Below are 25589 nucleotides of genomic sequence, written 5' to 3'. Positions count from 1 at the left end.
TGTTTAAACGTAAGCACATCGGTCATTATAATCAGCATCATTATTAGACAAGAAACGAAGGTCAAGGAGCACTCAAAAATGTACATTAAGAGGAGAGAAGCGGGCGACCATGTTTGATGAGCCATGTCCACGTGGTCCAACACAAAGTTCACGAAAGCCAACGACTCGGAGCTGCGTCAATTTCCGCACATTTTCATTCATTCCGTCACTACTCAATTTTCATATGTAGAGCGTTTCACGCGTAGAAGAAGAGGCAAAGACGCTGAGTGGGAATTCAATTTCTGCATAACGATTGCTTATCACAGTTTCTCGAGTATGAGTGCACATCACCGACGCTTAGGAATGGCGCGACGTATTCATTGTTCGTTCAGCCCATTCGTCGGCCCTTGCGTCGATCTTCGTTCGTGGCAGGGCAGCGACTCCCATTGGGGTTCCGGAATCCATGCCCTCGCTCTCCCGCTGAGCAATGGGACGCGAGAGCGGCGGCAACTAATTGCTGCGTGTGCGATCTGCGTGAGCGCAAAGACATCGCTGAAGGGCGAGACGCGGGCCCATAAGGCACGTCTTGCACGGCGTACATAAAACATCCCTCTAACAGGAGAGTGGCCCCGGGCGGAGGGTGCGCGGAGACAAGCGTACAATCCTCTTCGATTTGGTTTTCATCCCTTGCGGAGGCGCGGTCCCGCTCCGCAGCACCAGCGCCACAAACAGCTGGCATAAATAAAACGCAGCGAACCTGGCTCGGTCAAGGTGTGAATCAGCGTAAGCTGCTGCGCCCATGACAGATGAATGTGGGCTCCAGCGGCGGGACACGGGCCGGACGCCGCTGCCCCAGCGAGCGAAAACGAATGGCTGTGCCACCAACGGCGAACCGCATCCGGCACCACGTTGCGCCCCGCGCAGCCCACTGCACTCTCGCGTGGAAATTAATTACGCCTGAAAAACGAGCGCCAACAAGGCACACGGCGAAGAGAGAGCAGCAGGAAAGAAGGTTACAATCTTACGTGCGCGCTCGGGACGGCTCGTTGGCCCCTTCTCGCGAAGACCCACGCCAGCGAGACGGCCCTGGATTCGGGATTCAGCGCCAGATTTGATGTACGGCTGAGCGCCAGCTCGAGACGCCTCCCTTGGAGGTCGGCTACTCCAGGGCGAAAGATCTATCTCCGAACCGATTCTGACGCGACGCCTCCCACATCGCCCGACGGCGGGCCTTCGCGAAAGCCCCGCGCGCGCCGCAATTAATGCCTGGCGGCAGCAGCATAGCGCACAGGCAGCCGCCACAAACGGCGATATAAAGAACGAGCAACCCCATCTTATCTGTATTTTTTTTTTCAACGCGCCAACTACGCCGCTGCTGGGAGTCGCTTAAGAATACCCAAGTTCGAAGACACCACCAATGAAGCATTTGCAACGACGCCACCGATAACGCGGCACGGGCCTCAGCACGCCACAACTGCCTTCACATGGCGAATGTATGCAGCAGAGTACAGCAATGAAGAGCGCTCTCCAATCAGATGGAATAAGGGCATATCTGATGTTCAAGTCACCATGATGTCGCAAACAGTGCGAAAAAGGCACAAATATATATATATATATTTTTTTTCATCACAAGAGCAAACATTCTTGCGCGAACTAATGCCGTACATATAGCCCAATCACTGTCTGCGCGTTTCTTTTCCGACTTCTTACCACCTCGCCAACCCCAGCATTCTATGGAAAACAAAAACTGCGGCCGCGGACAGTTCTACAAGAGGTGTCCCTGGCGCGGAACTGAGCAGTTCCAAATACAGCGCGTGGCGGATTATAAGCGCAAGAAGCTACACCCAAGACTAACCCCCGTATTCTATGGCAGGTTCCTCCACTCAACCTCGACTCAAGAAAATAGATGAGAGCGCCACCCCTCGACAGAAGTGGTCACCGCGCTTCATGATCATTTACGGCAAGTGTTGACAATTGTGGTGTCTTCATCAGTCGAGGGGCGGCGCTGTGCTCAACTCGGTGGAGGAATAGTTTCGAGTCGAGAATCGTTTAAGAATACGGGGGTAGAGCTGGGCACATTTCCTGTAGCAGAACTCCGAAGTCTAGTAAAAAGTGATACTACAGGTACCTTGTCGCTGCGAAAAGCATGTAGATGGAGGCCAAAAATGTCATACAGCGAGGGGCTATAAATATGTGCGTCGACAACCGCGAATGTCCAGTTGTTTGTCTGAATTGCTGATAATGAGAATGCCGGGCACACTAAACACCTATGCGAGCACGGGGCCAAGTAAGACGCTGGAGGCGTAACAGCGCGAAAGAACAGGGAATGCAAGCCGATAGAGTACCGCGCTGACTTTCATGACCCTGAAGTGCAGAAAACGAAAAACCAAGACTGGCGAAGAGAGAAAAAGAGGGAAAAGGAAAAGAGAGAGTGACAGAATTCGCAGCGTATGCTTGCTGCAAAGCAGAAAAGAAAAAAAAAAAAAAAAAAAAAAAAACGAGTTTCTGGAAAGAGCTCCGAAAAGTGGTGACAAGAAGTAAAGGAGAAAAGAGTGATGGAAACAAAAAGAAAAGAGAGAGAGAAAGAGTAACCGCGGTGGCAACAAATGTCGAGAGGCCCAAGCGTGACGAACAGTCATGTGAGCAAGACGGGATGCGGGGGAGGGCCCACAAATGGCCGGGGAGAGGAGACGGTCGGCAACTGAGCCCAGACGACACATGGGGCCAGCGACGGCGCCGTCGAAGCGACGGTCCCGGGACGGAGGGAGGTGTCGGGGTCGCTAATGGCAGGACGACCGGAACCGCAGCGGGGGCATTTCCCCTCGCGTTCTCGGGGCTCCGGGCCACGAGGCTCCCCCACGCCTCGCTTTCTTCGCCCACACTCCGAAGAGGCCACGGCGAAGAACTCGGGGCCTCGCAGGCCAGCGTCATAAATCTCGGCGCCCACAGGAGCCCTGCCGAAGGGAACCGCGGGCATGGGGCGCGAGACCAGAAATTTATTATTAGTCCCAGCGCGAAAACCTCCAATTCCATTTTGCGAGACGTGCATATCCGTGGCGGAGCCTCGACTCACTCGGCACCGATCGCGCGTTCCGAGGAAGTCACTCGCACAGTAACACCCACACAATCACTCACGTGGAGCCATCGATCCGCAGAGTCGCTGCGTAGGTTCAGACAAACGGGAAAGCCGCGGAACTTGGTGAGCGGTTAGTCCATGTTCAGTGGCATTACAATAAACGTGATCGTTTATTCAGCGGTAAGAGACAGCGCGGCGGTGCGGATACGACGATAACGAATATGTTTAGGCGTGTTGTACACAAAACAAATATCACACTGGCATTCTGTCTGAACCCACGGAACCTTCTTGCTGACTCACATGCGCCCAGCGGAGACATTGTGCGACCGCTAGACGTTTTCCCCTCTCTCTGCAGTGCAGAGTTGCGGAGTGGCAACTCCGGAGTTGGAATGATTCCGGAATCATTGCACATTTTCAAACGCCCGGGATGGAATGGGAATAGATTGATGGCGCCAGTCTGGCAGATGTAATGGGAATGGAATGTGAGCCCGAGATTTCGGAATGGATTTGGAATGGAATGGGCACATAGTACCGGAGCACTACATTTTGATTTTAAGCGAGACTACAGAACCGGTAAATTTGCCATTTAGACTCAACTTGGTCAGTGTATTCCATCGCTCAATTGTTTATTCAATACAGCTATTGCAGTGCAGTGTCTACCTATAGATGACTACTTCTGGCATGGTATTTATAAACACGGTGTTCTACAGTTTTAATGATCCGAAAATGTTCTTCGTTATACTAGTGAAGTGCATTTGAGACAAACATTTAGTTAGAGTTAAGTCCTTAATCTTTTTGTTAAATAGTTAAGCTTGTGAACTCCTTAGTTTTTTAGTCAACCCTTGAATATTTTGTTAAGAAGTTAAGTTTCTAAGAAATGTTCGAATTAGTAGGAGTATGCGACAAAGGGATGCCGTCCAAAAAAAAAAAGAAGGCCACGTCGCTAACGGTCGCACCCTGCGCGAGTCGACGGTCATTTGGAAAGCGCGCCATGATTTTATCGCCCACTATCGAGTATCCAGGAGACGCGATAACCGGCGGTAAATGAGGTGTGCTGGAAAATGGCGCCCGTTAATGTGTTAGTCCATGTGAAACAAGGAAAGGCAGCAAGCTTCAGCGATTCCGTCGGCTCTGAACTTATTTACTGTCACAGCAGCATTCTTCTTGAAGAGACTTCCATCCTGATTTTGCTTGCCTGCTTTTTCTTTTTTTCTCAAAACATTGCGCTCACCCAATACACGGGACACGGTGTAAGATGATCTTGTACTTTGCTTTACTCGAATGTTCAATAACGAGAGAGGTTACAGGCACCAACGCACCGAAGAAGAGGCCACAAAGCGCGTGTTTGTCCTTGTGCGCAAAAACAGTACGTAACATCATTTGTTACGTTGTTAAGACTTACGGGTCACCAAGTCTAAAGAGAGTATAGCGGCAAAAAAAAAAAAAAAATGACACTTTGCGCACAGTACTCGAAAATTGACCGTACCCGAGTTCCCGAATCGCGAAAGCAGGTTAACGCCGCGATTAAGTTGAAAAAGACACCTCCTCGATAACGTGAACGCGGCCGTGTTGAAGGTGGGACTCGAGAACTCAGCTGGACCACAACGACGAGATGCAGACACGATGACGAGGTCTAGAATCGTCCTATCTACGTCTGGTCCTGTGGTTCGTCTCTGTTCTTGGATGCTACCTTTGAAAGTATGCGCCATCCAGTTGTATATTCTGTGCGCATTTAGCTTCGCGTGAAAGAGCAAGAAGATGGGAGGAAAGGTTGGCTCAGTGTAAGTCCAAATGTCGGACAACAGCCGTCTTAAAGATGTTACGTGCCTAGTTATTCGCCGCGAAAGCAACCCAATACATACACACTCTTATCGCGAGATATCTCAGGTTTAGGCGAAAAAGACGATTGTAAACTCTTTGTCAAAAGTAAATGGGCTACATTACCTGCAACTGCCAGGATGACTATACGGGCTGTTTAAATGATTAAAGGAACTTATTTGGTGTGTCATTATAGTTTCAACGCCGTCGGGAATAAAAATAACTTCTGTACTCCCCTATCCAGTTGTCTCGATTGTCAGGAGCGCCACGGGAACCGCAGCACACAATCGAACAACATGTTATACGGTGAAGGCCCGGGATAATAGCTAGTGCATTTTTTTTTTCAAATGGCTGTACATATGTTGTGCGGCATAAATAACAATTTAAATGCGTGTCCTACCACGTCACATGTATTAAAACGTGAAAAAATCACGGAGATTACAATACGACAGTGAAAAAGAAACAGTACCGATGCTAACAAACGTAGAACACGATCGCTCTTCATCCCATGTCACACTAGGACACGTTTGTTCCTGGCGGCATGCCCATTTTTGACGCCGGGAAAGCAGTCATAGTGGATGGCTGTGAACTAATTTTGGCGTCTGCATTCTACGATATCAGTAATGCCGACGTCCACAAGGTTATAATCGATTGAGCTCGCACATTTAAAAGTACTGCTTCAATTTTTTTTTCTCCATGATGACAAGATTTCGATTGCGCCTCAAAAGCAGGGAGCCTTCAAAATCGGCAAAAGGTCCATTTAAGAAACATTGCGACTGCAAGCGACACTCAATGCCGAAATCTGCAATTTGTAAAAAGTATTGCTGCTTGGAACCAATCATTCGGAAAGCGAGAGACGCCTACGCGGTCTGACAGCGTGCAAGTCGCGGTATATCACAACCACGGAACCAGTGGACCACTTCAGAATTTTTGCGAAGTTTTTCTGTTCAGAACAAACAAACAAAATTGCGGTGCCGGAGTTCGCGTTGGAAACACAAAATTCGGATTTATAGCTTGCTCTACCGATCATATATACATATCAAATTTTTTCAGGCCCTATCTTGAGAAGTCCAGTTATTGCGATCGCTTGTACATACCAAACGAATCGCGCATGAGGGCCATGGTAAATTATGTGTGGTCTCGACTGCTGCAACTACTAAGGAAACGGGATAGATTTGGACAATCCCTAGTTCCAATGAGTGCTTCAAAACTTAGCACCCTGAAGGCACTGGCATCTGCTGCCGTGCTGGGAAAACGACAGCATTTACGCGCCTCCTCGAAGTCTCTGGAGCTCCATGGTAATGCGAATGATTGAACTACTACAAGACAAAGTATTCTGTACAACCTGAGCACACGTTTGCTTTTTGTGGCACCCTGCCCTCTTAAAGGTAATGTTTCATATAAAACAAAGCTTAAATAATTATTCGGTGCGGATTTGTCGAGTTTAGACGCACACAAAGGGCAGATATGTGCGTCACTGAATCGTCCACGAAAAACCACGAGGCTGAATCCCGCTATGCGGATGACTGCGTAAAAGAATAATTCTTAAGCAATGCGAAATAGCATTCGCCTTTGGCTGGAATACACTTGGCCGAAAATACCCATGTAAGAGAAGACAAGTGTATGTTTGCAACTGTCAAGTTATCGCGCGTGGAGTGACCGAAGACGCAATCTTCGTGCGTATTTAAATAAACTAAAGAAAGTCGCGTCTACAACGCGTGCAGGGGGAGCTGCGTGCCTATCGCACTGACAGAGAAATTACGCTCAGATATCGGCACGAACGGCAGTAAAATGTCGGCGATAGCCAAAGCGAAGGCAGACAGAGAGCAAACCTCGTCCCCGACTTCGGCCCGCCGTCGCAGTGTGAAACCGGTTCCATGGACGGATTCGAGTGCGTTCGTGGCTGTTTGACAGCAGGGCTTGTCTCGGCTTGAAAGGCTTAGAACGTTTGCTCAATCCCGGCGCCGAGGCAGAATGGACACGTCATGGTCTGGCCACGAACGCCTCGGAGCATTAAAAACGCCCATGACGCTACCGCACATCTCTAACCTTTTCGCCAAGTCATTAGCCGCGGAACAAAAGGGAAATAAATAAATAATAAAGAAGATAGATAGAACGTGGGCGCTTGGAGATAGGGCTCAGCTCCAAATTGTCCAATCAGCCATTTCATTCGCGCTCCGGCGCCGTTTCCCCCACTCAAACGTCCCTGTCATTAGCAAGTAAGCCACGTGTTCATACGTGCGCTCGTAAAATACGGCGCCTCGCCTCTCACTGTTGGCAGTCGGTTGTTAAGAGAAGAGGGGGCTCAAAGGAACGAAAGCTTCAAAAGCAACCGCGTCGAAGCTAGTCGTGTCAGAGAATTTCGCCGAAAAAAAAAAAAAAAAAAAAAAGAAAGACACTCGACACGATATTGATACAGGGGGGACCGAGAAGTCGAATGGTCGCCGGTTCCTGAAGCAGCAACCGTAGCTGCCATAATTATGAATCCCCAATACGCAGGGCGCCAATTAATCCGTCCACGAACACAGCCCTTCTTTCCCGCTATCGGCTATTCCACGTACTTTCTTGGGATCCATCATTTGGAATGTTAATCGCCTCCGCGCTGTCTCTGCTGGAACAAAAGAGAGGGAAACAGAGATGGGCCGAAAAAAGAAAAGAGGAAGGAAGGCTCTGTTCGCCAAAGCGCTTCTCCCGGCCACGCCGCTCTCTCCCTCCACCCGACCTTGCTCTACGCACACTCCTCACTTTCGCGCCACCGTCTTTCTCGCCCCGGTGCATTTACGCGGCAGCATGGCTGGGCGTGCTCTGATACTTCGTAAACAGCCCTTCGCTAGAGTCTGCACGCAGCGCTGTTGACAGTCGGCCGTATCGTCACTGATGACAGCACTGACGGTTTCTCTCGAGTGGCGCAAAGCGCTGCGCCTTCAAGATATAAGCCGCCGTGGTCGCGTTCTGGGGGCACGGAAAGCCATATCGAGGAATTTCGCACTTACCCGACGCGGCAGCCCAGTGGCTACGGCGTTGCGCTGCTGAGCTCGAGGGTTGGATCCTGGCCGCTTTTCGACGGGGGCGAAATGCCAAAGTGCTCGTGCATTTTAGATTTATAGGTGCACATTTAGGAAACCCAGGTGGTCAAAATTAATAATAATAAAAAAAAAACTACGGTGTGACTCATAACCAGATTGTAGCTTTGGGAAATAAACGCTCTTCACTTATTGTAACTAAATGTTAATTTCGCACTGTCGGTAATGCGCAGTGTTAACCGCGCCGGACGCGAGCGCTATTGCAATCATTGGTTACGCGAAAACCGAACAGCTATACTATACGGCACGGCCTGCCCAAAGGGGAGTTCGCGCTACAGCATATCCTGTGGAAAAGGCTGTCGTTCGCTGCGCAAACGTGCGTGGCGCAAATGACGGTTCGGGGGAACGGCCGAAGGAGTCGCGCTGACGACTGTCGCGGCATGCGCGAGAGCAGGAAAAGAAGAAAGCTGGAACGGACGTCCAGGCCGGCAGTAATTTAAAGCGGCAGAGGCCGCATTCGCAGAAACAGGGCCCACCCAGACGCAGCAGCGCAAGCCAGCCGTCGTCCATCGGACTCGGCGGCACGAAGGGCGAGGGGGGCGCTCGCTCCGAAAGGGAAGCGCACAGTCGCGCCCTTTCTCCGAGAGATCTCTTTTCGGAAGCCGTAAAAACAATAAAGCTCGCCGGAACCAAAAGAAAGGAAACGGTAAAATACACCGCCAGCCGTAAAATACTGGCAGGTCGAGCGCGAGTTAACCTTCCACCAGAAATTTATGGTTCGGTTCATGCGCAGTAGGAGAAGTGCGGCGCTGCCTAAAGCCGGCAACCACGGCAGCTCCGCCCGGAGCGGGCGGAGGACGATGAAGTGATTTGGCGGAAGGACGCGTCCTCTGGTGACGCGCCTGATGCGAGTGGAGCACCACATGGCGCAGCGAGCGCACTGCAACAGCGATGGCTCTTGTAGTTTCCATCGACAAGACAGGAGAAATTAATGTGCAGAATTAGGCGCTGAAATTTTAAACACTGTAGAATTGTACATTTTCCTTTATTGGATGCGTGCAATAAAATAATAATAATAAATTGCTTGAAACACGATACTACTATGCTCTTACTGTCGGACAGACACATGTAATTCATTTACAGTCACTTAACTAGTCCCGTAGTTAACTGAAAATATTTCCAAAGAGTGCTTGTAACATACTTCTGACGCACAGAGTCCCAAGATGGCGTCACCAGCCCTGTAGTTCCCGGCTACATCTCGATTCAACAATAGTATATGCGCGTCAGGCTGAAAGCTTTTCTGTCATTAACGCTGCGTAGGTTCGCTGTGTTAGGAGTTATTATCAGCATTACGGTAGGAGTTACGACTCTACTTGGCGGAAACAATCGAAAAGTAGTTTTGTGATGACTACGTCTCTGTCGAAAACTAATCCCGTCTACGTCTCGGTATAGCGTAATAACATGTACAACCCTGAATAAGTCTTACTAGCGAAAGCAGATGTTATGAAAGAGCGCATACCTGAAATAACATTTCCAATAAAGCGTAACCAGCCATTTCTCATTAGCACTTGCACCACCAAGGCTCGGTTCAGGTTCCTTTTTGCCACCCGATCTTCCATCATCACTATTTAATCGGCGAGCGCAATCGAATAGCAGTGGAACCGGCGTGGGAATGTGCAAGTGAACGCTGCAGTCGATCCACGCACAACCCAGCAGACATAACAAAATAATGGGGGGCTTCGAAAACGAAAAAAAAAAAAAAAAAAACTGCCTTCCTCCGACAGCATCCATGTCAGTGCAGAACCATGAGTCACTGCCGAACGTTGCTGGTCATGCGTAATGCCTGGCAAAAAAAAAAAAAAAAAAAAAAACGAAAATCATAGCTGCGTTAGTCGCACAAACCGGATGACACTGATTAACCACCAATAAATGTGAAGCTAAAGCTGTTTAGCGCTCTCGACGGATGTTTAGGAATAGACGTGACCCCCCCCCCCCCTCCCCCATCAACCAAACATTCTTTTATTTCTTTCAATGAATGGACCGCGACATCTGTGCCCTAAGTCCGATGAAAAACCTTACATCTGGCCACGACGTCATTCAGCATCCGCCTCTTCCCCATCTAAAGACTCGCCAATCCGTATTCACCCAGGACTCTTTTGTACCAGTAGTGAATTAAAGCAGCTCTAACTCCAAGCGTCTAAAACACGACAGATATTCTTTACTTTTTGTCTGAAGCAACCCATGCGCCCACTTCGTTGCAGACAGTGGACAATTCGCAAAATTGTGTTAGCCTGCCACTGTAACCAAATATTCTACCCTGAAGGTTATATTTTTACGTCGAGCTCACAGAAGCCGCGGTTTGGGGGGAAAGCGCGCATTGAAAGCTTCTGGTCAGTCGCATAGCTATAATCGCTTCGCAGTACTGTTCTGGAAATTTGATTCAATTTCTGCGCCTGACCCGTCTTTTAGAACGTTGTGACCACTCTGTTCCTCTATGGAGTGGCATCATTTCAGCCCAACCCACCCCTATCCTGCGTAGTCTTCACAACAGCCAAGTTACTCAAATCGTGAGAAACGTGGAAGACAGATGGCATTAATGCTGAGACAGACGCACTAGAAACGAGGACAGTAGGTAAGAAAGGACGCAGCGCCTAGTGCTCTCGTTTATATCGCGCGCCTGTCTCAAAATGGATCAGATCCAACTTGCACAGCTCACGGTTCTGCAGATGTCATTACCTTTTCCTTCATTCGAAACATTCAGAGAGGCTGGTATTAGGACGGGCGCTTTTGCACGGAAGAAAGTTTCGCAGAACAGCGAGCTTAGAGATTTCAGATCGACCGTTCAGCACGATATGCACATGGTTTTCCATGGCAATGTGGCGGAAGCTTTACGCAAATTTGACTATAGCCAAACAAAGAAGAGATCGTACGCGAGAAATGCCATACGTGCAACTTATTAACGCGCGCACTGGGTGACGGCGCTTCTTCCGTCGTTCGCAAGGCCACAGAACATAGCTGCGACATGAATGCTCATGACGGAGGCGTTTGCCGGCACCCGACCTGTCCGTCTCGTCGGCCACGAGCTTTGCATGCAACCGGCGGGTGGCACACGCAGGCGCGGGCAGGGCAGCCGTGCTCACGAAAGCGGCCGCAGCAAGAGCGCGCACGCAAGCGACACAGGGGCGCGTTGCTCTCGCTGCGTGACCAGCCCTCGCCCGCTTTTCTGGCTATCTGCTCGGCCCCCGGTTTCTTTTGTACAAACACGCCAGCGTGACGAGAGGCTCACGCGGCTGGCACAGGAAGAGAGGGGGGGCACAAACTACGGAGGGATTCCAGTCATCTACCATCTCATCTACGTCTGTCCGTCACTAAGTAGACGTTATTAGCGTACGAAGAAAGGACGAAATAACAGGAAAGTCGGCAGTGAACAGTGAAAAGAAAGCGGGCTGCTGCTCGTGAAGAGGGGCGCCTCCAAACGACGCCACGAGACGACTGGAAAATGAGCGAGGGCTTTGTAATTATAAACGCTCTCAGTCATTTTCTGTCGGCCTCCTCGCGGGCGCCGCATGCAGGAGAGGGCTCGGCGACGGCCAGACAGAAAGCGTGCAAAGTCCGCCGCACTCACGAAGGCGAGTACTGTAATTATATCTACGAAAAAACGCAAGCCGTATTATAACCAATTTGAGGCGCCAAATAGCAGAGGTACCGGCGCAAAAGAACAACGAAGGCAGCGGCGGAAGGAAAAGAAAGAAAGCAAAGGTTTTCGCATCCCGCGAACGGGCACGACTCGCCGTCCAGCCTTCTCGCCCTCCTGGCGACGGACGGACGGATGGACGGGAGCACGCACCACAAAAACACTCGCTCCCGATGCGCCAAATAATAACGCCGACGGGAGAGGGTGCGCGGAGAAAAAAAAAAAATACGCCAACAAAGGCGCTCCGAGGAAAAGGAGCAAATAAATTAAGCGCCGCTGATGATGATGAGAAGACGGCGAGGGCCGCCCGAGACTATCCCGGATACACTACAGGATCGTTTTGACGGGACTCGTCACTGTCATTAAAGTGCGCCAGAGAAAAGGAGGAGGCGCGGGACGGGTGGCGAGGAAAGCGAACGCCACGTGAGCCTCGTAGAAACAAGTAATTAAACCGCGAGAGCCTTGAGACACCGCGGCGTAACACGTCGACACGAACGCTGCGAGTGCGACCCTGGGGAGCCGCCGCGCGGGAAACACGCCGGATCCGGCCGCGCAAACGGTGGCTTCTGGATTTCGCCCGAGCGATGACGCGAGCGAATCTGCGCACACCCCGGGCCGCCGTCTCTGTAGCAGCTGCGTCTTTTGAGGGCCATTAAACTGCTCGACATTCGGCGACGTCATCTCGAACGAGCTGTCAAAGCGCAGGTACCCCCCGCGCGAACGCACGCAGTTAGTGATCGAAACGATGCGCGAATCGGAACTGCGAATACCAGCGAATAGTTTCCTGCACGGCGTTAAGGACGCGTCACACGAAACCAACTTGCGAAGCACGCTTCATTTCCGTACCGAGGAGCGGTGGGGCAGGCACGCCCAAGACGCTCACCAAAATGCCGCTCGGCATCTTTTTTTCTTTCTTTCTCGTCGCTACCGGAAACGCTCGCGCTTACGCCGTCGTGCCGGTACTTTTGCGGAGAGGGTGAGCCAGAAAGAAAAGCATGCGTCAGCCAGCCATCGAAGCCGCCTCCTGAGAAAGCAAACAGAAAGGGGGGCCTCCGTTCGGCAGCGGTGAATGCATTCGCAGATCTGCGGCACCAATCGGCGTGTCCGGTGGTGCGGAAACTGGGCAGCCAGCTGGCGCCTGACGCGGCCCCCGCCGCGCTGCAGCAGAGGGCGCGCGCGGGCCAGCCTCATTTGGGCGTAATTAGAGAGGCTCGCCCTGCTCACGACCGGACGAGCAGCGCCAAAGTACAGGTGGCCCCGATTTTTCCCGGGAAACAATAAGCCTGCTGCTCGGGCGGCAGGAAGACACAGAGACCGTCCGCGACAGCGTGCACTCGGCAAAGGGAGCCGCCGCGCACGAACGCGTCAAGGCGCTCACCCCGTCAACGGGCCGCGCTCAGGCTGATGAGGGACACGTTCTGCTCCACACCTAGGCGGTACTGTGGATCGCAGTAAGTACAGCGGCTGTCAGTGATGATCATTGCGAATGACAGTATGCACCACGCGCGTCGAAAGAACACTAAGCGTTCCCCTGGTTGCCAAGGTAACAACACAGAAGCGAGAAGATTCAACGAACGCGCTGCTTAAACGTGATGAGATGAATGGGGCAGGCTTTCTCGGCCGTAGGATTCATTCCATACGACGCGCACTGCGTAGTGGAAATCCCGTAGAATCCGTGGAACTACCTATATGGTCCGCGGCTTTCCCGAGAGAGGAACGTGGCTTCTCGAGTGTCCCGACATCCTGTATAACGTAGCGTGACAGACAGTTCCCGCGGTGCGTCAAAACATCGCACCAGTCGCCGTGCGATAAAGGAGGAAGGGGTGTGATGCAACCAACACCGAGCCCAGGAGCGCGGGAACGCTGCCTGCAGTCACCACTATGCCGGCAGCCTGTGCAAACGATCGGCACGCAACTGCACACCAGGGAGAACAGGAGATGGACCCGACCGCTGGAACAGCCCGTTCCCACACGACATTCAGGTGACGCTCCGTCAACGGCGGCCCGCGGGTTTCCCCTCCTCGCGCCCCTCTCTCGATCCGCCGCGGCTAGCGCGACTAGACTTTCTCCGCGGGCAATGCGCTTACTCAAACAAGCTCGTTTATCACTCGCTTGGCGCTCAAGCGCGATCCGCCGGCCCTGCCAGCAGACTAGCAATAACAGCAACTTCTTGATACACAACGCTCTGCCGGTAGACGCGCTTAGCGAGAACGACCAGTCGCCTTGCCAACTCGCGCACTTGCTAGAGCCAGAAGAGCATATAATGCCGACAGCGCACGGGCAGCGATGATGCTGCTCTCCGCGCAAGAAAAATGAGCTTTCAGTTATACTATAAAGCACGCTGGAGCCAGAATATTCGTGCAAGGTAGTAAGTGCGATTTCGGGACCTCTTCACGGCAACCATTGCAAACGTTAAACGGGCTGCCGTAGCTGAACAAATCAATTGTGATGCACCTGCTGCATTTTGCCCGAGCGAAACATTTACCTCAGGTGCTTTTTCCGAATACGGAATGGTAAGCCATGAATATAGCATCACGTAGCCGTGCAGCCGCTATTTTGTGGGGGCCTGTGGCTTGGTCAAGCGGTCCATCTCGGCAGCTTTATCCGTTGGTCTCCAGCACCATGTATGTGTCTGATGCAAACAAACTTATTATTATAATTATTATTAGTCAGCTATCAGAAACGTTCTTGGATGTAACTATTTCGTCTACCTTCACACGCGTTGTCTCTGGATGGCACGGTGCGATCGCCTTAACCTCAACGTTCTCAAACAAGGCACGAATCCTCACACACTAATATGTCTTGCCCATCTGCGTGCATTGCGCCGGCAATAAACGGAAGCGCATACTTACAGAACAATAGACGTATCCGTTCCGAGCGATGATGAGTGTGCGATACCCAACCGTTTCAGTCAGCTGACTAATGAACGTTTCACATATTCCGAGACAGCCTTTTGTATTTTTTTTTTCCTTCTGCGTACCTTATTTCTTTCGTTCGCCTGACAATGGATATATGGGGCTGTGAACCGAGCTCCTTCACGGGCGCTGATTGGCCCAGATGGCATGCATGCAGACAAGCGTCCAGTCGGCCGGGCCGGACTGTTAATAAAAATACCAGCGCCTCGCAGCGTTCGTCAGCGCGGAAAGGGAAAAGGGTGTCAAAGACGACAAACGGCTCTGTCACAGCGGCGCAATTTGTGTGACTTCGCGGTGCGTTCTTTTCTTTCACTTTCTTATTCTCGAAGGGAGGGGGGGAGACCCACAGCTGCGCCTTTGGGCGAGCGCGTCGATGACCAACTGGTCTCCAGGACACGTTTCGTAGAACGCAGCTGCGGCCCGGGACTGACCACGGCCACCCAGTTCCGACGTGTTGGCGAAACACGACAGGCGACCACCGAGCAGAGGCCCAGAGTGCGACCACAGATACGTCATTCGTGGGAAATGAGAGGGTCAAAAGAAAACCAATCGAAATGTCGACGTAGATCAGCGTTCTGCTAAGGCCCGACAATGCTGACGTGCCGGTCATACGAGTAAGGCGCTGAGACAAGCAAACAAAAGCGAAACAAACATGCATGTGCGTTTCCAAGAGGTTTGTGAGCGTATTGGAAGCTGGACCAGCTGGTACGAGCTCATCTTGGACCCCCCCCCCCCCCCCCAAAGTTTACGTGCACTCCGGCTAACAACCAGCAGGCGATGATGAACCTCATTTTTTTCCCCCTCCAAAATCACACATCGTAGCCTCGCCACATAGCTTTTCATTTAACTCGCTTAATAGCAGCGTAGAGTTTTAGGACAAATGAACAAATATAGCCTATAGGCGCCCTGCGCTAAAGCTTTGCAGAGTAGACAGCAGCGTCAGAACACACAGCCGAGTGGTGGAAGCAAAACTGGAGGGACGCTGCATACATTCGCCGTGACACTTTCCATCGCTTATCACGGTGCAAGAGTGTCCGACTTGTGAAAACGTCGAAATTGCGCATGCGCAAGGCATAACACTCAGATGAGCGACGAAATGACCGCTATCGTTAGGAATGGCGTATCATTTTCATCACCTCTCTAGCGGCCGGTATCGGCAACGCTGGGGTGAAACACGAAAACGTCGTAGCGCCCTCTGAACAGTACAGGGTGCCCATAGTGCGTATACATTTGCGGGTTCCTGGACATTCTGTATCCGCACATCTCTGTCTTTCCAGCGTGTTTATGCTCCCAGAAGAAAACACATTCGCTACGGTGGGAAGGACACGAGCATGTTGGCCAATGCTCTGATGCCAATTGATGCGATGCTATCCTCTCACCGATGATGTATCAATGCATGCAGTGGTGCTTCACATTATGACTTCACTCTAGACTTGGGTAACTCAAAATGTGAGTGCGTCATTGTGACGTGAAGGAGCGCTGTCCTTTCGTACTTAGTCGTGTTGCACGCCCCTAAGTACGAAAATGAGCACTGAGCATATACACTATCGAAATACCATCGCGCTAAAATGAAACGCGAACAAACTTTGTTTTCGCTTCTGCTATGTGAGGCAGAGTATTCAGAGAACCACTTATATAGCTACCTTTCCAAGTGCCTGAAAAAACAAGTGCGCACCGTCTCCAGCCCTCTCTTTTCTGTGGATAACAATAATAAAAACACTGAATAAGGAATTATTGAAAACAAGCTAAAAATATTTGTTTAGTTCGCGCTTCATTTTAGTGCGTTAGCAGAACAGATGCGCCTTTCCCGAAGCGGGTCTCAGCGAACATCTGTTCACGACAAGGAAAAAGAAAGTATCGTACACTCACCTAGCATGTTGAGAAGGCTTCAAGAAACTGCACCTGCAGACAAAACCAGATATGAGCTTTGAGTTCACTGAACACACGCTTTCAACGATAAGGCAATATACACGGTCCCCCTATGCTCGAATCACAGGTCATGTCGTAAAGACCCCGACTTAGAGTATTTGATTTCAAATAAAGATCGCTCTCTATGCACATGGGAACACTCTCATATCTGGCACACTCTAAAGTTGTCAATTCTTCATCTTCCCTAGCAGAACATGGCCCATACACGGTAAATTCTTGTTGTTGTTGTTGTTGTGGCCTTGATTGCTCCTTAAACCATGGCTCTAACCGTTAAACTACGGGGAATCAACATGCTCTGATGATGATGATGATGTGCCTTGAGAATCTTGCTCGTACCCACTATGGAGAATGGGCCAAGAATCGGGTGGTTGTACACACAGTTAATGAATTCAGAAAAATGAGCTTGAAGAGGCAAAACTGCAAATAAAGAGCAGTGTGTAATTGAGAAGTGAGATCAGATGAATGGGCGATTATATTTTTAAAAGAAAAACAAAATTCATTGAACAATTTAGAATGGAAGGAATTTAGAAAATTTACAATAGGAACAATGAGGAATGCTCTTCTCGGTATCACTCCGTCGCTTTTCTTTGAATGCAGGAGCACTTCAGATAAAAGTTAATTCTCGTCAAGCATTCAGTTTATGACAATCTTTCTCCGACGTTAATTATTACTCGCTTACGCATATTAGGCGGTTGCACCTGGAGAATATGTGTTATTATTATTATTATTATTATTATTATTATTATTATTATTATTATTATTATTATTATTATTGTGCGACATTTCACAATCACGTCCAGCAAAGCAACATTCAAGACAAAAGAGACCGCCGCGACCAGCGCTTTCTTTACTCAGGAAAGAGGCGTTTCCGGTTCTTGCGGAAAATTCTCACAGACCTCTTGCATTCTGCCCACAGCCTTCGCGCTTACAACTAAAGCGCAAATGAACAGCCCCGAGCTTAGAAAGATGCCTCCAACTGTTGAGACGGACAGTCTCGCATATCAGCGTGCAAAGTTTCAAAACCATAACTACTGCGAAATTTGCTTAGAGAAACCATATATATATATATATATATATATATATATATATATATATATATATATATATATATATATTGAACCGACGCATACGTAGAGAACTTTAAAGTTTCATTCACTTGCTAGAAGGAGCGTTCTAGAAAGTGACAACAAAGCGAACATTTCATTTTAAGCGGTATTAGTAAATCATTCTTCTACAGCAGCAAAACGAAGACTTTCCCTGCGCCAGCCATTCAAACAACAGCAAATACTTCGAGCTGCATGACGTCACACGGACTTCGCGCCGAGGTTTCGGCGCAATTATTTGAAGCCAAAGAAAAAAAGCAAAAAACGCGGTTAACCATCCTTTTCATTCCAAATGAACGAAAATAAACTGTTGAAGGAATACTTTACAAGTCTAAACTGATTTAAGGTTCTTCCTTACTGTGCCTTTAAAGTTCTCCAACGCCACTTTCGAAACCGCCTGCACAAGCTTTAAAATCACCTAAAGCTTTGAAATTTCTCGGGCACACTCCTCCCAACGAACTTTTGATTGCTACCAAAGGTCAGTTTGATACGACCAATCGCCCTCCACGACTCACTGTTGAGAGCTCCAAAACGCAATGAAGATAACTTTGGAGATTTCCAAAGATGCGCCTAATTACCCGACAAGCTTCTAACTTTGCCGCCCACACATCTCACTTGATATGCCCAACATCCCCTACAAATTTCATTTCGATAAATTAAATTGTTCTCTGGATGAATTATCGTCCACATTCGGAGCGGACATCCTCCAGCGCAACTTGTATCAATAATAGCGTCACTGCATATGTAGATGCGACTTCCATAATACTACAAACAAGTTCTCATGATTCCGGCATGCTTAGAAAATCCTAGCTGGACGGACCTAAAACCATCGCACGCTGCTGCCCGTAGGATCGCTGGACCTGAATTTCTGATACACGAGCCAGAAATGCTGTTTTCCAACAAATAACTCTCGTCTGCTGAGTGTACATTACTCACTTTAAGCGCGGTCCTTTCAGGAGGAAAGCGCTAGCACAAAGGCTTTCCAAGAAGTATTCCGAAAATTTCACACGGCCGTAGTCTCTTACAAGTGTTCTCTCCGCGAGAAGAACAGTATTGTTTCCATTCAATAGCACCAACTTAACACTGCCAAACCCCAACAGATTAGAGGGTGTGCGAGGGCTTGGCTGGACGTGGTAAAGTCGAGGCCCTTGGATGGGAACAATATTCTTCTAGCAACAGAGGCTTATGCCTGTGCCCAGGTTGAGAACAAAGGTACAAGCGACTCAACTCAGCATGCACCAGACGACGGCGAAAGTGAACGAACGTATTCATTACTTTGCCTCGATGCAAACGGAATCGCAAACAGCCTGTACGATAATTTCCACTACAGAAATGCCAATATATAACGCAATCAAGGAACACACGAAAACGAAAAGAGCTAATAAACTGCGTGACGCTTAACACAACTGGGCGCCTGAGCAAGGGCCGAGTTCCCTGAAGCTTCAGGCGAGCTAGCAACGGTGTGGAAATCGGCAACAGTTACACATTTACTGGCTCAGCAACCATCTCAGCAAAGCAACGCAACGAAAAAAGAAGAAGAAAAAGAGCCTAGGAAATGGAGAGAAAGATACCAACGAGCCTCTCTCCCACTTTATCGCAAAACTGATGTAAGATCGCGTCCGATTCACGTCGCAATAAACGATTCGGTAATCGCGGAGGGAGAACGAATGGGTGCGGGACCTAAGAAAACAGAGAGAATCTCTTAGAATGGGGCTATGATACGGCTTCCATGATCGCACGCGGAAGCGCCTGTTGCCGTGAAATTTAATTAAATATTGATTTTAGGTTAACTAAACTGAGGTCAACAAACAGCGAAATTAAGCAAGAATTTCCGACAATATGCACGCGCACCGTTCTACCTTACACTGGGCATTTTTTCACCAAAGTCCGCAAATATGGCGACTCGCGAATGTTCCACCGTGTGACGCTAAAAGCAGCCCCAAAACGCGACAAAAGCAGCCCAATAGCGACAAAAGCAGCCACCCAGTGAAGAGAACTAGCCCAAACCTAGATCTCACACGACGCCAGGAATTGAATGCGATACTGATCATGAGGTATGCACAAGTACTTATGGAACCCCGCCGGTTGACAGCGAAAGTGCGTGAATGACATAATATTTAGGCAACTTACACGAGCTTTTATGCACACACACGTTTGTAGTCTGAAAAGAAACGCGCGCATGGTGAGCCATGTTTAAATTGAGAGGTGAAGGAACTACACACAACCGCAGCTGTGCTCACTTGAACACAGCTGCGGTTTCCTTTACAGGCACTATGAGAACATTGCCCAAGCCTTCTCGGGATCCGCAACTTTTACAGACGCTGGCTGCTCCACGCAGATACTTTCTGAACCAGCGACGCGACTATCAGACGCTGCGAAACGAGCGACTGCTGTGTTTTTAGGCAGAAAGAGATGTAAGCAACTTGCCTATCAACGTCGTTTTAAAGTAAGCAAGTGTGAGATACTCAGAGAAAACGGATATACACTAGACAGTCGAATTAAGTGGGGCATAAGATGAGCGACGTGCGGCTGCCATAAGTAGTGCACCTCATTAAAATGATGCTTAAGAAAAAGCGCCACACCTCCCGCAGTTGTTGCAGACCCGCTTTTGTGCCGCACGTGCCCAGTGTTTCTTTTTTCTTTTGTCCCTTTCATGTAGTCCTCAAATGCAGCGAAAGTTAAAACCGAACAGGGAAGCGAGGTGTATATACACTCCCAGGGTTAGTTCTAGTGGTAAATGATAAATACCCCAGAAAGTGGGTGGGAAAACGGTGCCGCGGTAGCTCAATTGGGAAGAGCATCGCACGCGTAATGCGAAGACGTGGGATCGTTCCCCACCTGCGGCACGTTGTTTTTTCATCCATTTTCATTTCCATTAATTTATAATTTCTTTCATTCAATAATTAGTAAGTACAAGTAATTTCCCCTATGTTGTCCTTGGTGTCATTGTTTGTTGGCTTCTCACGCGCATGATTATGTGTGTGTGTGTGTGTGTTGGGTGCGCATAGCACAAGTGGTTTCCAGCGGAACGTATGGACACGGACAGAAAGGGACGACGACACACGCTGGACTAGCAACTGGACAACTTCAGTTGCTAGTCCAGCGTGTGTCATCGTCCCTTTCTGTCCGCGTCCATACGTTCTGCTGGAAACCATTTGTGCTACGTGTGTGCGTGTGTGGCAACAAAACAAGCCCACTTTGTCAGCCACCAACTAGCCCTGAGCCAAATGTTATCGATGCTGCGGAGCACAGTACAAGCGAAAGTGTGTGCTTTCGTACTAGCAGAGCGACAGGCTGCGTTTGCACCATCTACGTTTTATGAATTCAAGTACTTAATACAGGGCGGGTGTTTTGTAGCGATGCCTTCCCGGTAATAATGCCTTTTCGCGCTTATCGCGCTTTGTCAGTGGTCAGAGCGACGGTCCGCTCGCGTTATCAACGGGATCAGCCAGTAGTGAGCGGTGGATGATAAGACTAGTATAGAATAAGTCATAAGGCATCGCTACAAAATCGCGGCCCAGGTGTATTCGTGACTGAAGGTTCTTTTTTTTTTTTTTTCCTTTTCAGTTTGGACAGAATCTTATCACGTTGTGAATCTAATCACGCAGTGAAATACATCTGGGAAAAACTGCAGCGCAATTAGCTCCGCTCGCCAAGCGCGCCCCTTCCAGCAGCGTCACGGACATGTGAACGTCTTCATGCTGCACTGCGGCCGCGCCATCTCTGGGCGTGAAAATTGCGGTACCGCGGCAATCAGTGGAATGCGTGTCAGATAACCATGTCGGGTCATGCACGTCTCTCACCTCAAAAATAGAAAGAAAGAAAAAAAAAGGAAGAGAAAAAAAAGCTGCAGTGCAATGTTCACGGTTCATTCCGGCCAGTAGTGCCACACTAGCCACGCCGACGGATGGCAGCTAATGGCAGCGTTGTCATCAGGAAAACCGCCACCATTCTTCACGACGCTTTTCGAGGCTCGTCCGGGCGCGCGCGCACGATGGTTCCCCTCCTCACCGCAGATGTAGACAGGGAGCGAGGGTGAGAAAAGACCCTCCTCAAAGCGCGCCACCTTCTCCAAATGGCAGTCGCGAAGAGAATCAACGGCGGGAGAAGGCGCGCCGCCAAGGTCATCCACGACGCTCGAACGTATGCTGATCGGGGAAGGTAATTATTGCTCGGGGAGCTAATTACAAAGCTTTAATCCCTGGAAGAAAAGGAGCCTGTAGAGGGGTACCGGACAGATAAGAGCCCCTCCAGCAGTGTTTGACCGGCTCAATGCGTCCCAGTGACAGCCATGTGGACGGCAGTCGCACTTGGCGACGCGCGGAACCCCCCCCCCCCCCCCCCCCACTACTCCTTGGCCTCCTCCTCCGTTCACGTTACCGAGCGCCGTACCCGCGAGAATTTTCGAGAAGCCAGCGCTCCCCCGAGCAGTGTTTGTTTCAAATGCCGGATTCAGACACAAAGAGACGATCCCGAGAAGAACACCGTGCGACGGCTGGGCGCGCCGGATTCACGCTGTCATGGCCTTGAGGTGGCTAAAGGACGCATGACAGCGATAAAAAGGAAGACGAGCAGGAGAAGACAAAAGATGGGACAGGCAGCCAGGCTGCAGTGAAAAGAAACAAAGCAGCCTCGTAGCATAGCACCCAGTCCCCGGAAGAGATTTGCCATTGTTCCTGGTCTGTTTTACAGACGGAAGCGTTCAGGGGGTGCACTCAAGCACCGTCGACCACTGCGCCGCCTTTTCTTCGGCTTCCTCCCCACACTTTTCCCTGCCAGGTCTCGCATTCTGCGTACGCCATTAGGCTTTGCAGATGGGAGAGCAGGCGTCGACGGGCTGACAAATCCGCTACGCCAAGACACGGAGACAATTTTTGGAGACACCCATAGCTTGCAGTAATTGTTCTTCGAAGTCTGTGCAGGGCAATGGCCGCGTGGTTTCTAGGAAAAAAAGAAAGAGAAAGGCTCAACTTAAACGGCCGGTGTTCGAAACGAAAGGTGAGATGGCCTTTGTCACCGAAGGCGAGGCACTCGCACTTCTAGCTGCGGTATGCCTTGAAATAGTTATACAGCAGGCATTCCTTGGGAAAAAAGGAAGCAAAATACATATACAGCTTAACGAGAAGTCTCGCCTTTGTATAATGGGGAAATGAATGGGCGATCTAGGAGCCTCCACGTTTACCCCTGGACAGAAAGACAGTACATTTTTGGGCGAACAAAGTAAAAGAAAATAAACGAAGCTAGTCCTGCACGTGTTGGAACTCCCGAGAAGGCGATAACAATCGCAGTTATTCGGGTGAAAATGCAAGTTCCTCGAAAGGACGAGCAAGACTAGCACGACAGTAAACAGCAATGGGCAGAACGCTCTTAAATATTGATGGTACTAGTGTGCCAGCTAACAGATATGCATGGCCACGAACTATGACAGCCTGCGAAGCAGTTAATTGCACCGGCTTGTGTAGCCTTCTTTCTTTTTTTTTTTTTTTCGCTCAGCCTGTGCCTGTTACAAGGCCATCTTCGCTTGCCAAAATGAAAATCAATGGCTACTTCTGATAGAGATGGGACATTATTTCCTTAATCCGAGGTTCGCGCAGTAATTGACGGAAATTTGAAATACCGGAGAAAAATCGTAGCTTCGTTCTTACTTCCCATAATTACGTAAAATTCCATCCATAAGACGATACGCATCATCGTCATCACGGCTGCCAAGCTGGTGTAGCAGCAGCACGCTCAACATCTTCGCCTGAATCCGATCCGCTTAATTCCGGCTTATCTCGAAAGTACTCTGGAAGTTATGGACGACACTCTGATAATGGCTTTGATAACATCGCGCGAATACTCTCTCTATTACTTACTGCATTCCTCGCTCGCCCTGCACCTCCGGCCTTAAAGGCACACTGAAAAGAAAAATGATTTCTTCTGTATCAGTAATTTAGCCTCCTACAATATCGAAAGCCCCCCTCTAACCACGAAAGACGCTTGGGGAACCAGAAAAAGCGCAATAACAAAAGTCGAGTGGCGACGCCTCCTTGAAGTTCCACCACCAGCTCGCTGTGACGACACGGATTTTGACAGCATTTTCTAGGGCCAATTTAATTAATTACCGGTAAAGAGAGACCACATTGTGTTCTAAAGGAGCCAAAGTTTGAACATAGCTTGTTTCAGGAACTTTTGCTGGGCCTACGCGGCCTCAATATGAAAACACACTTTGAAATCCGTGACGTCCCAGTGAAGTACCGGCGTTAGGAATTCGGCGCGAAATTCAAAAGATGAAACCTTGACCTTCATTTTCTCTTCTAGTAATTAACCTATTAGAAATTAGCGATAACAGAGTTTTCAAAGAACGCTTTATCCGCCTAAACTGATTTAGTGTCCCTTCAAAGATCGCATAGCGTGCGTAAGCGCCCGCTAAACGGGGTCTAACGTACTCAATCATGAGCGCAGCACTGCGCATGCGCAGAACCCAAGCTTTGCTTCGGCAATTTCTCTCTCTCTTTCTTTTTTCTAAGCGCTGGGCAGCCTAAACACCACCGACTCTCAGCGAATAATGGCGCAGGGTGCACTCATAGTTACCTGCATTCGGCCATAACGAGCCTGTTCTATTCGCGCACCAATGCTCAAAGGCAGCCGTGAGGCCGTGTTCACCGAAACTGTTCAAGCGTAGCACCGACAAGCAAACATGCTCCCCGGATGGGGCCGAAGACACCCTGGAGATACGGGAACAGCACTTGCCATTGTTGCCAGCACGTGGCGGCCTGTGGCCGAGGAGAGTGAAGAACTGGGCTAATTGGGTCTTGTTGAGACTAAACATTGCGCTAAGAAAAAGACACGGGCGATCGAAGAGAGGACATGATACACATTATATCATGGATTCTAACCAACTAGCCCGCCAACGTGTTTAAACCAAGAACATCATACACGCTTGGCCTGTCTTCCGTCTTTTCCCACAAGCATGATGTTTAGCGTGCTCGCGAGAAGCAGCGGCCATTTGTCGGGCGCCGCAAAATATCGCGGCCGCGCTGAGATCACAGGACCCGATAAGAGGAGTATCACTCGCACACCAACCGGCCGCCCACACGACGCCGAGATCGAAGACGAAAAAAGACAAGGCAGCGTCTTCAATGAAACAAACGAAACGCACGCACACAACGGAAAATACAGATAACGGAGCACAGTTGCCGAAGCACGCCTGAGAGGAGATGTTGCGCGTGCTGGCCGTATACGAAATACTACTTCCTGTGGCGTCACCTGCAAACGCCGGGCGCATCGGACGTGATCACGCACTCCCCCCTCCTCCCAACATCGGCGCTGCTTCGGCTGTTTCGTCCCTCACGAGAGAGCACCACCCTCGCCACTCCCCTTGCCACTGCTGTTGGCGTGTCGCTCCGTCGCCTCTCGGGTGTCACTGCAGCGGTGCACGGCGCGCCATAAGATGACAAAAAGGAAGGACAAGCGATAAGCGCGAAAATGAGCCCTAATTACGCCCTGAGCGCACTCTTTACGCGCTGTCGGCGCGACAAAATGGTAATCAGGGCTGGGCACGTTCCCAATGCGGAAACTGGACGCAACGGATACTCGCGCCCACGACACACATCGCGCGTGTCAGTGAAATTGCAGCTGTCGACAAGTGTCTGCCACAGATACCGTGTTCTTGCCCCGTGTGGATCAGTGCGATCGCACCCAATTTCACTCCGACTTGATTTTGCTGTAGAATGACGCGTCTTCAGAGGGCAAAAAAGCGGTAGACCGTTGCTCATTAACACATATAAAGGGTAAGAGCCGGAAACACGCAACTTAAAAAATAAATGTGTTGCATGTGCATGCGAAATGTAAGGTCGCAAGGGGGCAAACAGAAGCGAGAAGGAAAAGACCAACTGGCAAAAAAAAAAAGAGGAAACTTTTCAAATTTGCTTAGAGACAGTGATTGATTAATGGTATAAAACAGAAGGAGGCAACACAAACCAACGCGTAACGAGTCTGTCAAATCAGTTTCAATAACTATCATTATATGAATTTACCGCTATAATGCCGCAGCGGCAAGTGGCGACAGAT

The 25589-nt window shown here is 49.8% G+C and overlaps 1 protein-coding gene across 6 annotated transcripts in view; it reads right to left on the bottom strand.

Moving 5' to 3' along the window:
- LOC119431810 (zinc finger homeobox protein 4) overlaps window positions 1-25589 on the bottom strand; it is a 314132-nt gene that overhangs the window by 60925 nt on the left and 227618 nt on the right. For 4 of the 6 annotated variants that reach the window (XM_037699276.2, XM_049670602.1, XM_049670604.1 and 1 more), the window contains one exon: window positions 16375-16407. The exons of 1 other annotated variant lie outside the window; for it this stretch is intronic. The gene's annotated coding sequence lies outside the window, so the exon portion shown is untranslated. Of the gene's footprint in view, window positions 1-14442; window positions 14575-16374; window positions 16408-25589 lie in introns of those variants that run through there. One more of the 6 variants, XM_049670611.1, reaches the window with a different exon arrangement.

The sequence above is a fragment of the Dermacentor silvarum genome, chromosome 1 (genome assembly GCF_013339745.2).
Source record: "Dermacentor silvarum isolate Dsil-2018 chromosome 1, BIME_Dsil_1.4, whole genome shotgun sequence".
Classification (NCBI taxonomy): Eukaryota; Metazoa; Arthropoda; class Arachnida; order Ixodida; family Ixodidae; genus Dermacentor; species Dermacentor silvarum.
Note: the sequence above shows the minus strand (reverse complement) of the source record. Positions and strands in the feature narration are given on the sequence as shown.